This window comes from Hylobates moloch, unplaced genomic scaffold (genome assembly GCF_009828535.3).
Source record: "Hylobates moloch isolate HMO894 unplaced genomic scaffold, HMol_V3 SCAFFOLD_2, whole genome shotgun sequence".
NCBI lineage: Eukaryota > Metazoa > Chordata > Mammalia > Primates > Hylobatidae > Hylobates > Hylobates moloch.
Window position 1 is genome coordinate 11,945,661 of NW_026652277.1, and position 16,190 is coordinate 11,961,850.

The window sequence follows — 16,190 nt, forward strand, 5'->3', positions numbered from 1 at the left end:
GATCACGGTGCTGGCAGATCTGGTGTCTGGTAAGGGCTCTCTTCCTGGTTTGGAAGATGGTCATATTGTATGTAAAAATGAAAATAAATAAACACATAAATCTCTAAAAATATATGTTTAAAATTAGGTTAATTTTAATATTCTAAGAACAGAAAATAGAGTGAATAGTTATTTTTATTCACATTATCTGCTAAAGAGTTTATTTGCATATTTGGAGTATGAAAGTTGGGATTTGCTAGCCTTCCTTTGATTATATTTTCCTTTCCTCTCTTGATGGTAGTTTCAAGCGCATAGACTTCCTTATGACCTTGGTCACAATGGGTAACATCTGGAACTAGGTCTGTTAATGTGTGAGTAAAGGTGAATAGGTAACCTGACTGAGATGTGGACCAAGATCCAAACAGGGTGAACCAATGGAGCACTTCGTCATTTTCAAACACGAAGGTATATCTAAATCCTAGATACCCGAGACAAATTTAGAAAAAGGTACATTACTACTAAGAAAATAGAAGAGTAAGCTTTTGAGTTTTTTCATTCATGGGGTTGACAAGCAGTTTTAAATGGTGATAGAAAATGGCCATAGAGAGTGAGTGAAGAGGAGGAGGTGTATCAGCAGTGAGCAGATAATTGAGAGAGTCACATTTATTTTTTATTTTTTTTTTGAGATAGAGTTTCCCTCTTGTTGCCCAGACTGGAGTGCAATGGTGTGATCTCAGCTCACTGCAACCTCCGCCTCCTGGGTTCAAGCGATTATCTTGCCTCAGCCTCCTAAGTAGCTGGGATTACAGGCATGCGCCACCATTCCTGGCTAATTTTGTATTTTTAGTAGAGACAGGGTTTCTCCATGTTGGTCAGGCTGGTCTCAAACTCCCGACCTCAGGTGATTCACCCGCCTCGGTTTCCCAAAGTGCTGGGATTACAGGCGTGAGCCACCGCACCTGGCTGAGAGAGTCACATGTTTGAGGAGACGGAACAGTACAAGTGAAAGGTTTTGGTGAAAGGTTTGCCTCCCTGTTGCAAAGATACGTGTAGTTGCCTTTAGGGCCCACTTGGATAATGCAGGATAATCCCCCATCTCAGGATCTTTAACATAATCATATCTGCAAAGTCTTTGCCATAGAAGGTCACATTGGGAGATTCCAGGGATAAAGACATTAGACTTTGGGGCCATTATTTAGCTAGACTACTAAACTCCCCAAGTCCATATACAGATTCAGTGAAATTCTGTATTGTAAATATTTTTAAATTTTCTGTATATTATGATGTCATGACATATTTTTTAAAAAGCTTCAGGCAAGGGAAAGACTGCCTCCCTCAGGGCCAGCCAATTCTTAAAAAATCAAAAGGCTCAGCTAGCAGCACTTTTTTTTTTTGAGACGGAGTCTCACTCTATCACCCAGGCTGGAGTGCAGTGGCGTAATCTTGGCTCACTGCAACCTCTGCCTCCCGGGTTCAAGCAATTCTCATGCCTCATTAGCCTCCCGAGTAGCTGGGATTACAGATGTACACCACCATGCCGACTAATTTTTGTATTTTTAGTACAGACAGGGTCTCACCATGTTGGCCAGGCTGGTCCCAAACTCCTGGCCTCAAGTGATCTGCCCACCTTGGCTTCCCAAAATGCTGGGATTATGGATGTGAGCCACCACGCCCGGCCAGGAGCACATTTTTGATATGCAAACTAATTAACCCAGAGCCACACTTCTTTTATTTAGACCATATACCCAGGAAACAATATTCCTCTACCTTGATCATCCTGGATCCAGAGACCAGGCAGCTAGAGACCACTCCTGCAGCCCAAAGCTGCTCAAATTCTTCAAACTAGCCAACCCTAAACAGTGCACCCTGCCCTGTCTTGCTTTTCCTAGGGAAGCCCTAGTAACAGCAGTGGCCTCACCTTTCCCCTGGCTCCTGTCTTTTGTGCCTGATCACTCCGGTGTCTTTCCCACGTGGCCATGTATAGCCTCTTGTCTCCAGGAGCTGTGAACATAACAAACATTGTTTTGCTGAACTTTGCCTGGCTCTCCTCTTGTGACTGACCATCTCATAAAATAATTACAAAACAAATTCCAATCAAAATCCTGGGAGAATGTTTTTGGTAGAAATTGACAAGCTGATTGTACATTTATATGTAATTGTAAAGGATCTAGAATGGACAAAATAATGTTGAAAATAAAGAACAAAGTGGGAGGACTTTCACTACCTCATTTCAAGGCTTATTTTAAAGTGACAGTCATCAAAACAGTGTGGTATTGGCATAAATTTAGACATACAGATCAACGGAACAGAGATGAGTCCAGAAAGAGGCTCAAACACGTGTGGTCAATTGATTTTTCACAAAAATGCCAACAGAATTCAAAGGAGAAAGAATAGTCTTTCCAACAAATGATGTTAGAAGAATTAGACATCCATGAGGAAAAACAACTAAAATACGATTATCCGGTGAACAGGTAAACAAATTGTAGTGTACCTAAACAATGGAATCCTACTGACCAATAAAAAGAAAGAAAACCACTCATCAATTAAACAACATGATGGATCTCAAAAGCTAAATGAAAAGCTAGGCACAAAAGACTATATATTACATGATTCCATTGATATGGAATTGTAGAAAAGGCAAGACTATATCTACAGAAATATCAGTGGTTGCCAGAGTCAAGGCATGGGATTAGGAGATTAGCTGACAAGAGGCATAAAGGAAGTTTTGGCGGTGATGATAACATTTTGTATCTCAATTGGGGTGGTGGTGATGTGATTTCCGTCATTTATCACAACTCAAAACAAACACTTCAAATTGGAAAATTTTAGTTGTATGTAAATTGTAATTTTTCTTTTTTTTTTTTTTTTGAGACAGGGTCTTACTCTGCCACCTAGGATGGAGTGCAGGTGCAATCTTGGCTTACTGCAGCCTTGACCTCCTGGGCTCAAGCAATCCTCCTGCCTCAGCCTCCTAGAGTAGCTGGTAGGGCTACAGGCACATACTACCACTCCTGGCAATTTTTTTCTTTTTCTTTTTCTTTTTTTTTTTTTTTACTTTTGGTAAAGATAGGATTTTCCTATCTTTCCCTGGTCTCAAACTTCTGGTCAATCTTTCTAACTTGGCCTCACAAAGTGCTGGGATTACAGATGCAAGCCGCTGCGCCCAGCTGAACTGTAACTTAATAAAATCATATTTTAAAAAAACAGTCACAGTTTGGATGCATACGGTTACCTATCAGTTTCTTTCTTTTTTTGTGTTTGAAGTCACGTAATTGATTTCAACTCTTTGCCTGGAGATTCTTGTTTGACGCAGACTGAAGCCTCTTGTTTATTACTATTCCTTTGATTGTAGCAATTTAAAAATATTCTACTTGTTGCAGTCTAGGATTTAGTAAATCCTATATCACAGTCAACTGGGAAGTGTCTGAGGAAAGCAGTTCCTCAGAACTAGCTGCCTATATATCTACCTAACCCTAAACCTCTGCACCCACCAGGAGCAGATGATAGGGCTGGCCATTCTTCATTTCATATAATGTTGGGTTCAGGTTTCACAGCACCTTTTATTTGAGGCGCTGTCATGCCGCCTAAGAACCCTCAGGACAAAGCCTATATTTTCAGCATGGTGGAGAAGAACCACCTTCATCTACCTGCAGCTGACTTCTGTGAGTTCCATTTCTCATCTCTCCTACCTTTCAGCCATATGAAGGGCTGGCCATGTCCCAAGGGAACTTTGCTTTCTCTTGCCTCCAGGCTTCATCTTGTGCTTCCATTTCTATCTGGAATGTCTTTCTTTCTTGATATGGTTTTGCTGTGCCCCCACCCAAATCTCATATTGAATTGTAGCTCCCATAATTCCCATGTGTTGTGGGAAGGACCCACTGGGAGATAATTGAATCTTGGGGGCAGTTTTCCCCATACTGTTCTCTTGACAGTGCATAAGTCTCATGAGATCTGATGGTTCTTTAAGGGGAAACCCCTTTCGCTTGGTCCCCATTCTCTCTCGCCTGCTGCCATGTAAGACGTGCCTTTCACTTTCCGCCATGTTTGTGAGGCCTCCCCAACCACATGGAACTGTGAGTTCATTAAACCTCTTTTTCTTTGTAAATTACGCAGTCTCGGGTGTGTCATTATCTACAGTGTGAGAACAGACTAATATACTTCTGTCCCCCAATTCCCTCTTTTCTCGTACAATTTATCCTACTCATCTTTCAGGATTCCATCTAGATGTCACCTGCTCCAAGAAGCTTAATCCTTCAGAGCTATATTAAATAAATGTTTCTCTTAGGAGAATTGGTGACAGTGTTCATGCCTCTAAAATCTGGAAAATCCTTCAGCCCCATCTATAACCTTGCCCAAAGTTGGTTTTACACTCCCTCAGGTGAGCCAACAAATTCCTTATTTTGATGAAACCATTTTGTCTTGAGTTCTTTTTCTTTTGCTATCATAACCAACATAACTGATGGTTAGGAAACTGATACAATCATCCTCCAATATGCAGAGAAAATCACTTTTAGGAAGGCAGTGAATAAAAGGGTGTTTGAACACAGGAATGGGAACTGGGAGAAAATCTAATAGGTTCTGGTTGCATCCACTGACAGCCTGTGTCTGTTAGCTGGCCTAAGGCTGCTTGAGTCTTAAAGCCTCTAAATATGCTTCTGGTTAGTATGATTACTTCAGGCCAAAGGAGAGAAAGCCAAGGCTATTGAGAGGCAAAGAAGCAAGAGGGCTTCTGTTGCTGCACTCTGGGCTCAAATCTTGAAGGTGGAATGAACTGTTCTTAGGGAAGCCGACAGAGCAGTTGGCAGCCTCTTCCTAGGCAAGGGAAATAGGAGCCTCTGAAGGCAAAGCTTCCCAGAGGGGAAGCTCCTGGACAAACCGAGAACCATCCCTGACAATGCACCCTTCCATGACCCTCCATGCACAGCATGGTCCATTGGTCACTTTGAAGGCTTTCTTAAGCATCTGATGATCCACACACATCCAAATTCCTCAAGTTTCTCATGGATCACAGCAATTGAGGGCAGTGTTTGCAGATCAAATATTTGGATATCATTTTGTTAATTACAGGTTATTTAATAATATACATAACTCTCTGATATCTAACAGAGAAACCCTCCCAGAGTGGCCTGAGAGCAGGAGTGTAGCCCTGGACTTTTATTTTCCATTGGAAGAAATGGGAGCCAAGAGAGAGCCATGATTTGTCCGAGGTCCCACAGCTCCATGGTGACAGGGTTGGGACTAGAATATGAGACTTCTAACTTAGAGCCCGCTACTCTTTGAAATGTGTCCTCATGGCCCCAAACACACTTGTTTTATCATTCAGAGGCATAGTCAGATAAACAAGCTTATACAGAAATGTGATTAGTCAGCAGATGTCAATGTATTGAGGAATCTCAAACACATTTTTTATTCCCTTCTGGATTTAGCTTGCTACTGTCCATAGGGTATGAAGTTGGTCATTGCTTCAGTTTCCTCTACAAATGACTTTCTCTCTCAGCTACCCTAGCAGGATCAGAGGATGCTGGGGATAGTAAATGGGGATAGTATCATGAGATAAAGGGTGAGGATAACTTGATATGATAAAGATAGTAAACTTCTGCTCAGCTGAGTGCAGTGGCTCATGCCTGGAATCCCAGCGCTTTGAAAGGTTGCGGCAGGAGGATCACTTCAGCCCGGGGGTTCAAGGGTGCTCTGAGCTATGAATGAGTCACTGCGCTCCAGCCTGGGTGATAGAGCAAGACCCTGTGTCTAAAACTAAACAAAAAAAAATTTCTGCTTGAGAAATTGTTTTAAAGTTTTAATTTTTTTTGGTTTACTGTGAGTAAAGATAAAAAGCTGCTCTATTCCGATCTTCATTGTTAAAATGTTTAATGTGTTTTTAGTCCATTTCCTGCATGAATGAACAAGAGCATAATTTTTTCTTAGCTGCAGAGGATTCCGTAATCATCTGTGCCTATGCCAATATCCGTTCTCATTGTGCAGTATGGTTGATGTACAAGAAAAAACCTAGGAAATAATATGGTTTAAAAATCCTTGCAATAATTTTTTTTCAAATGCTCCTGACCATCAGGACAATTGTGGGTTTCACCAAGTCAAATTTTTTTCCTATGTGACAGGAATTAAAATTAAATTTTTTTCTCCTATTTACGTAAGCACTATACGTAAAATTAAAATTCATGGTTGTTTCCCCAATTCATGTGAACGTATTTTCTATTTGTCCCTCTGAAATCATTCCCTACACTTCTCGCCCTGCTCTGTATCCCAAAGGCTAACCTCTGTGGACTGTATCAGTGGGTTCCTCTGTCTCTTTATCTTGGGTTTGACCAATCAACAGATCAGGGGGCAGAGGGAGAGATGTGGGGTACTCATTTTTCCCATTCCCCGCTTGTATTGCTGAAATTTTGGCAGTGGGTTCATTTCTCTTCAATGCACCTCATCTGCTTCTGTTAGGTGCCAATGAGCTCCAGCTTCTAGAGCTCCAGCCCTTTCTGGGTTCCAGGTTCCCTCACCTTGACCTTTCAGACCCATGGGTCGGGATGTTTTACCTTCCCTTATGGGTTCCCTTAATCCTGCCCACCTCTCTGTACGTAGTCACTTATTAAGTTCTCTTTAATGTAATACTGTGAAGGTACCATCTGTTGCCTGCTGAGACCCCAATTGACACTTAGACCCCGACTGACACAATAACAAAAATATATTGCCTTGGGAAAGCATAAATGTTATAGTGGACAACCCTTTCCTTTGGGGAATTATAATTCTTTCTTCCACAGTAGTTTTCCTTAGTCTATGTGGTATTTTAGTGGTGATTTTCCAGTTTCCTTATTTCTATCTTTATTTATTTATATTCTTCTATAATAAAGGGCTGTCTCTTTTTCCCCATGTATTTATTTAAATCAATATGGTCTTGTGAATATTGATTTCATTCTTTGGATTATAATTCTATGTTATTATTATTATTTTTTAGAGACAATATCTCCCTCTGTCACCCAGGCTGGAGTGCAGTGGCGCGATCTTGGCCCACTGCAACCTCCGCCTCCTGGGCTCAAGTGATCCTCCTGTTTCAGCCTCCGAAGTAGCTGAGACTGCAGGCACCCACTACCATGCCTGGCTAATTTTTGTATTTTTAGTAGAGATGGGGTTTCACCATGTTGGCCAGGCTGGTCTCAAACTCCTGGCCTCAAGTGATCCACCCACCTTGGCCTCCCAAAGTGCTGGAATTATAGGTGTGAGCCTCTGCACCTGGCCAATTCTATATTATTATACTTTAAAAAATTTGTTCTGTTGTTTAATTTGTTCCAGCTTTGGTCGCTGGGAATTCTTTCGGGTTGGATTTTGACATGGTTCTATTCCTGTTCTTTTTTTCTCAGCACTTCCTTACTTTGTGGTACCACAGTATGCCTCCAGGCTCATCTTGTGTTTTCTTTGCCCCAACTACTTCTCCAAAGTGCTCTGTTTCCTTTATTGAAGAATGGTATTTGGAAACCGTGCTATTTACCCATGCCTGTAATCCTAATACTTTGAGAGGCCAAGGCAGGCAGATAACTTGAGCCCAGGAGTTCAAGACCAGCCTGGGCAACATGGTGAAACCCCATCTCTACAAAAAAAAATATACGAAAAATAGCCAGGCATGGTGGCACCTGCCTGTAGTCCCAGCTACTTGGGAGGCTGTGGGAGGACCACCTGAGCCCAAGAGGCCGAGGCTGCAGTGAGCTGTCATTATGCCACTGCACTCCAGCCTGGGTGGCCAAGTGAGACCCTATTTCAATAACAAAACAAAACAAAAAAGAAGTACATACCATCTCAAATGTATCTAGTGCAAGTAACCAAAGACATCATGCTTTTAACTTGGGAAGCAATTTTAATACTCAACAGAATAAGGAACAGTATATATAAGACTCCTCTTATATGCTGTCAAAAAGACTAGAAAGGGCAAGAAGACATAATCATCATGAACATATAAGCACCTAACAAGATACATAAATATTACAACCAGAGCAGTGTCTAACTGTTATTTTGGCAAATTTTCAGATAATCCCCCACACCCCCAGACCTCCAGATCACCTGGTACTTTTGATTTCTAAGGCTCTGGGAAACATTAAGAGTGGGAGAGTGTGTGGGGTTCAGCAATGTGCTTTTCATCTTGTATTCTTTGCAGATGCACAGGTTGCATTCAGCTAAGTCTGTTATTGCTCCCTTTCCAGTTTCCATTTATGTCTATTGTCCTCTATTGCCTCTTCTTCTGCCCTCATTGTCATTATCATTTTAAACCCTTTAAATGATTGCACTGTTATTTTAGTGGAATTATCTTACTACTCTTGAGTCATTTAGAACTTGGATTAGTGCTTTGAACTGTATCGGGAATCATATTCACTTTTTCTTTAAAATTTAATGGCTCTTTCTTTAACAAATGAGATCATATATAATGCTTTATAATCTACTTTTAAAAATTAATACAGTATGAAGATTTTTCATTTGTGGCCAACTTGCCATGGGACCTGCTCTCTTCATTCCTTCATCACCACTTGCCCATAGTGTGTCACACAGGAAGGCAAGGATGGTTAGCACACTTGGCCCTGGGAGGATGAAGAGTGCAACGGACTGGAAGTCCTAGGGCAGGTGGGATGTGAATATGGGACAACACATTGCCAAGGGGCAGCTATTGGGAAAGGATACAGGGCATGTGACTTAAGGCAGATGCTTTTTTACTCTGAAACAACTGGGGCAAAAATTTGTAGACAGCTGGACACTATTTGCAGATAAGACATCATACTGATTGTGCAATGAGATGGCCTAGCCACCTTCCCAAGGATAGAATTCTATCTGCCTTTATTAACTCCCCAGGCATGGCCTCGACTTTGGCTGCCTGTTCTTCCAGCCACCCCAGGAGGCTGAACACCCCCCCAAATGCAGACTGTGGGCCAAGAAGAATAGTGACAGGAGATGGGGAGTGGGCATATCTGGGGGTCTCTGAATCCATCCAAAGGACAAGGGTCCATTGAAGGAAGCTAAATAGGAACCTGATCAGTATTTCCTCCGAAGTATTAGTAGAAGTGATAATGATGTCTATGGCCGGGCATGATGGCTCACACCTGTAATCTCAGCACTTTGGAAGGCTGAGGCAGGCAGATCATTTGAGGACAGGAGTTCAAAACCAGCTTGGCCAACATGGTGAAACCCCATCTCTAATAAAAATACAAAAATTAGCTGGGCATGGTGGTGGGCATCTGTAATCCCAGCTACTCAGGAGGCTGAGGCAGGAGAGTTGCTTGAGCCTGGAAGGCGGAGGTTGCAGTGAGCCAAAAGTGCGCTATTGTACTCCAGCCTGGGCAACAAAGCAAGACTCTGCCTCAAAAAAAAAAAAAAAAAAAAAAAAAAAAAGAAGTGGTAATGATGTCAATAGAGTCCTGAAGCTTGGGGCATTGCTGAGCATCAGACAGGAAAGGTGTGTTTTTCTCAGGCTACCTGATTCACCAGCCCTTTACATTTCAGCAGTACTTTTGGGTAGAAAGCAGAAAACCTTTTGATTTATTTTTCCTGAAGGAAGATAATTTTGTAATCAGCTGGGAATTCAGTGTGAGGATTAAAAACAGGAGAAAAGAGAATTCCAGATCGTGAAGGCAGGGCAGTCTTGCTTCCAGGCAAATCCGATGACAGTCAGACCTAGTTTTCCAACACAATTAGAGCATTTTCACTGACCTTAGAAATGTTGGAGAAATTCTTATCAAAGGCTGGGTGTGGTGGCTCACGCCGGTAATCCCAGCACTTTGGGAGGCTGAGGTGGGTAGATAACCTGAGGTCAGGAGTTTGAGACCAGCCTGGTCAACATGGCAAAACCCTGTCTCTACTAAAAATGCAAAAATTAGCCAGGCATGGTGGCGGGTGCTTGTAATTCCACCTACTTGGGAGGCTGAGGCAGGGGAATCGCTTGAACCCAGGAGGCGGAGGTTGCAGTGAGCCGAGATCGTGCCACTGCACTCCAGCCTGGGTGACAGAGCCAGACTCCATCTCAAAAAAAAAAAAAAAAATCCTTACCAAAAAATTGGAAGCGAATCCCCATTTTAAGTTCACTTTGATTTAAAAATATAGTCATGTGCTGGTTAACGACAGGGATACATTCTGAAAGATGTAAAATTAGGCAATTTCACTGTATAAACATCGCATGGATGGCAGAATCCACAGCACACCCGGGGTATAGGGTATAGCCTATTGCACCTAGGCTACAAACCTGGACAGCATGTGACTATACTGAATACTGTGGGCAGTTTTAACACAGGTAAGTATTTGTGTAGCTAAACCTAAAAATACAGCATTATTATCTTATGGGACCACTGCCACGTATGCGGGCCCTTGTTCACTGAAACATTGTTATGCAGTGCATGAGTGTAAATACAGGGGAAGGGAGAGGATGTGAAATCAGACAATGGCACTGATGCTGGCCTTATCTACAACCACTGCTGTGTTTCTGGGTCTTATACCCCAGATCTGTTTCCTGCCCCTTCCTCTGCCCCTCCTGTCTTGGTTAGGTGACCTTCCTTCCTACACACTGAGAAAGAAATGATGCTTCCTGTTACTTTCAGGGACTGATGTGGGACTCCTGAATTCTGTTATGCGTGCTGTCCTGTTGGTACCAAGGCTAAGGCCTGGGAACAAAGGGTGGTCTTCCCTTAGGGCAGACAGTGTTCTCAGCATTAATCATCTTGGGACAGGAAATGACTAACAAGGTGGCTCTTAGGAGAGTGAGGGAACCCAGAGCCTTATCTCTTAAGCCTAGATTCTAAGGAATCTAGATGAGCTTTTTTTTTTTTTTTTTTTGAGACGGAGTCTTGCTTTGTCGCCCAGGCTGGAGTGCAATAGCGCGATCTCGGCTCACTGCAAGCTCTGCCTCCCGGGTTCAAGTGATTCTCCTGCCTCAGCCTCCCGAGTAGCTGGGACTACAGGCGTATGCCACCACGCCCAGCTAATTTTTTTTTTTTTTGTATTTTTGGTAGAGACGGGTTTTCACTCTGTTAGCCAGGATGGTCTTGATCTCCTGACCTTGTGATCTGCCCGCCTTGGCCTCCCAAAGTGCTGGGATTACAGGCGTGAGCCACCGCGCCCAGCCTATCTAGATGGGCTTGACAGGGGTAAGACAGTCCGTGCTACCCAGATGCTGAACAGGAACTCGGCAGACGGGAAGCCCCAGAAGACCCTGCAACAAATAACCTGGGGGCTTTGGGGCACCGACAATGATGTTACCCAGCAAACAGTCAAAAAGAAAACTGTTTTTTAGAGAGGCATAATTCCCTTTTGTAATCAGCAAAGTCTGGTCATGCACCAAAGATGATCATCTGCTGAATTGTGCAGGAGAAGGGACAGTTGTGTCCCTTTTCTTGGACTGGATTTTTAAGGCAGAAGGCAGTGCTTCCCGAGGCCACTGTGGCAGAAGCGATTAGCGGGATCCCCACAGGGAAAGTGAGACTCAGAAAACAAGGGGATGCAAGGTCAGCCAGGCTTCCTGACTTTGGTCATTATCTTATTTCCAGGAGCCAGCGGGTTTCCTCACTGCACTCACCACACTCACTCATGTGCTCTACTGGCCTTTGGGCTCCAAGAGAGCAGGATCCTGGCTTATTTCACTCGAAGTAGCACCTGACTCAGAACCTGCTCTGCAGTGAGTTCTCAGTCAATGATGTCTGAAGACATGGGCCCCAGTGATAGTGCTTTCTCTATGCGCTCTCTATGGAAAATGACAAATCTTCTTAAGGCATCCTGATGGTGGCACTGAATGGCTGAGATCCGCTCTGCTGGTCTCCCCTTTGTAGATATCATTGGTGCTACATGCTTGATTTTCATCTGAAACCTCACCTAGGACTGAGCATGTTGGTGCCTTGTCACCTTGGAAAGTTTCCATGCTATTTTTTTCCAATAGAAAAGTTAGTATTTGCACATGGTTAACAAAATTTAAACAGTACAACGGGGTATACCATGAAAAGTATCTTCCTCCCAAATCAGACCTTTAGTGTCCCCTCTCTGGAGGCAGAAGACTTCTTGGACATTCCTCTGAAGCTTTTCTATATAAAAGTAAGCACATACATGTATATATTTAAATGGGTATATTTTTAGATATCCACATGTGCTTAACTTTTCAATTTGCTTTTGTCATTCAAAGTATTTCCTGGCAATTTTTCATATTGCCCCATGTAAGTTGACTTTATTCCTTTTAAATTAAAAAAATTCTATTAAGTAATACTTCTATATGATTTAAATATAAAACATACGTAAGAGTTTATAATAGAAGGGATCATCTTCTGCCTCCTTTCCATTCTTCTTCCTTAAAGGCAACTGCTTATAACTGTTTGTCTTTAGTTTTTTTTTTTGATAGATAGCACCATAATATAAATAATATGTTTATATTTCTGTTTCTTAATTCATTGACTTAAAATATTATTTATTGACATTTGGCTATGATAGATGAATATCTCTCCCACTAACTAATATGCTTATGCCTCTATTTATCTGTCAACTTTAGACATTATCTATTGATTTTCTAATAAGATAGATGAGCATTTAGCTACTTACTACACCCCATCTCCTCCCAACACTGTTCCATCTTTATTTCCAGTTCTTCCCCTTGTCACTTCTGCAACGTCAAACATCATACTTAAAATTTGATTGCTTTTTGTATCAACCATAGGAAGCATTGTTTGACTTTGAAATATAAGAATATTAGCAAACTCAACCTTCCCTTTGCTCATATCACCCCCTCCATAACAACCTTCCTATCGTTCAATATCTTTCAGCTTTCCCTTTATTTTGCCACTGTCAAGTTGATAAAATTTTCATTCTCTTCTGCAACCATGGTGAAGGTTTCCATGATTTGCTGGTACACCTGAGTGATATATTGATTAGGACTCATTTAGTAGAGAGTGACAGAAAACTCAACTTGAATCCGGTGAAGCAGGAAAATAAATTTATTTGCTTTACAATACAAGCAGCAATATGTAGGGATAGATTCAGCCTCAGGTAAAGACTCATTCAAAAATGTTATCAGGACCCAGGTTCTCTTTCTCCACCTCTTACATTCTGCTTTGTGTTGGCTGCAGCCTGGGTGAGTGTCCCCCAAGAAGTCAAGATGTTGGCAGCTGCTTTTCCCTTCCCTTTCTCAGGTTTAAGTCCAGTAAATCCAATGGGAAGAAGAGAAAGTTTCTTTCAAGTAGTCCTGTTTGGGGATTTTTTTTTTTAACGGAGTCTCACTCTGTCGTCCAGGCTGGAGTGCAATGGCAGGTCTTGGCTCACTGCAACCTCTGCCTCCAGGGTTCAAATAATTCTCCCACCTCAGCCTCTGGAGTAGCTGGGATTACAGGCATGCGCCACCATGCCCAGCTAATTTTTGTATTTTTAGTAGGGATGGGGTTTCACCATGTTGGTCAGGCTGGTCTCAAACTCCTGACCTCGTCATCTGCCAGCCTTGGCCTCCCAAAGTGCTGGGATTACAGGCATAAACCACTGTGTCCAGCCTGTTTTGGGATTTATTCTGATTGGAACCATGTGTTCTCGTTCCAGTACAGGGACTAAGGGCATGCCGATTAGCTGACCCTGATCTCAGGTTCCTCCCCTGGAACCAGGCCTAAAGCCTCACCTAAAGCACTGAAGCAGTTTCCAAAGAGGAAATCAGGATGCTGTTACCAAAAGAAAAGGGAGAGAATGCTGGGTACCCCACAATAATAAATTACCCACCCACGGCATTAAACTCAAATGTCGTCAGGGTCCTGTTTGCAGAAATTTGGGAACTGACCTAGTGAGAGATACAGAGAAGAATGGTTCCTGTGGCCTAATAGCTGTGCAGTCATTTTTAAAAAATGTCATGAGCCAAACAAAATCTGTCTGGAGGCCAAATTGTTTTTGAAAGCCATCATATGCAACTGTTGGCCTGTATATTCCTTCTGAAAGTTGAGAAAATTAGACAGCATTTATATGATTACAACTATGTAAACAGTTTTTTAGGGCAGAGTGAGTTAATGTTTTAAAATTCTCTAGGATCCCTGTCATGTGGCACTCAACAAGAATGTTCCTGGTATCAGGTTGCTAAGATTGTTTCCCTCTTACACTCCCCCGGGATCTTTGCTCAGAATCAGTCTGCATTGTGACTTACAGTACACCTGCACCATCCTCTGAGTGACAGACCCTGTTGCCTGTCCAACTGCCACTCCCTCTTTCTTCCTGGCTAGGATCTTTTCTTTTGTTTACCTTGGGTGTTGTCGTTTATATTGCAGTTCTGTCATAGGCAGTACTGTTCAAGATGGAGTGGGAATGCAGCCCAGCAGGACTCAGCCTCATTTTACTCAGCCCCTATTCAAGATGGAGTCACCTTGGTTCGAAAGCAACTGGGTAAAATGAGGCTGAGACCTGCTGGGCTGGATTCCCAGGAGGTGAGGCATTCTTAGTCAACAGGATATTTACAGTTACGGGAACAAGTGAATAATGTTCACTGAAGAGATTCAGGATTTAACAGACCTGGGAAATAACAGACCCAGGAAGTGTCCTGATGTCCCGATGTCTTAAGAACAAAAGCATTCTTGGTTTAAGAATAAGTTTTTCTTTAAAAATAATAATACAGATTCTTGCAGAAGACAGTAATTACACTTGCAGTTGACAGTATGACAACAACTCTTTGTCATAAGCAGAGTACATCTCCCTCATGATTTTGGGCTTATATATAATATGAATAAGCATTGCACCTAAGGTGTTTCCTCCTCTTGCTTTCAAGAGTGTCCTACTCTGCCTGTGGGGCAGCCGTTCTTTCAATCCTTGACTTTCTTAATAAACTTGCTTTCACTTGTCTCTGTGGACTTGCCCTGAACTCTTGTGCAAGATCCAAGAACCCTCCTTGGGGTCTGGATCAGTACCCCACTCCTTTCCGGTAACAGTTCTTCTCAAATGCCTTGTGATGCTTTGTGATCTCTTTGCATTTTTTAAACTTTTTATTTTTAAGACAGAGTCTTAAAATATGATGGTGCACAAGACATTTTTGAAGGCTTGGAGGTCACAGGAAGGGATTTAAGAAAAGAAAAATCCACTCTTACACCTGGTTTCATTCAGTCATTCATTTATTCATTCAATTATGTGCCAAGCCCCTTCTGCAGAGAATCAGCTGTTCACAGTGCAGCTTGCGAGGGGCTGCCATCCAGGCTCTGGAGTGCAGTGGGGCAATCTCGGTTCACGGCAACCTCCACCTCCTGGGCTCAAGCCATCCTCCCACTTCAGCCTCTCAAGTAGCTGGGACTTAAGGCACTTGCCACCATGCCCAGCTGATTTTTAAAGCTTTTTTTTTGCAGAGACGGGGGCTCAGTATGTTGCCCAGATGGGCCTTGAACTCTCCTGGCCTCAAAGGACCCTCCCACCTAGGCCTCCCAAAGTGTTGGGATTCAAGGCGTGAGCCATCACACCCAGCTGGATGTTTTCTTACATATGAACTTGTCTTCTTTTGATTAACAATTAATTTTGCGATTGCAAACTCTGGTGCTGTGAACATTCTGGGACATACATTTATGCACAAGTATATCTACAGAATAAATTCTTTTTTAAAAAATTATTACACCTTAAGTTCTAGGGTACATGTGCACAACGTGCGGGTTTGTTACATAGATATACATGTGCCATGTTGGTTTGCTGCACCCATCAGCTGGTCATTTACATTAGATATTTCTCCCGATGCTATCCCTCCCTCAGCCCCCACCCCCTGACAGGCCCTGGTATGTGATGTTCCCCTCCCTGTGTCCATGTGTTCTCATTGTTCAACTCCCACTTGTGAGTGAGAACATATGGTGTTTGGTTTTCTGTCCTTGTGATAGTTTGCTGAGAATGATGGTTTCCAGCTTCATCCATGTCCCTGTAAAGGACATGAACTCATCCTTTTTTATGGCTGCATAGTATTCCATAGTATATATGTGCCACATTTTCTTTATCCAGTCTATTGTTGGTGGACATATGGGTTGGTTCCAAGTCTTTGCTGTTGTGAATAGTGCCACAATAAACATACATGTGCATGTGTCTTTATAGTAGCATGATTTATAATCCTTTGGGTATATACCCAGTAATGGGATTGCTGGGTCAAATGGTATTTCTAGTTCTAGATCTTTGAGGAATCTCCACACTGTCTTCCACAATGGTTGAACTAATTTACACTCCCACCAACAGTGTAAAAGCGTTCCTATTTCTCCACATCCTCTCCA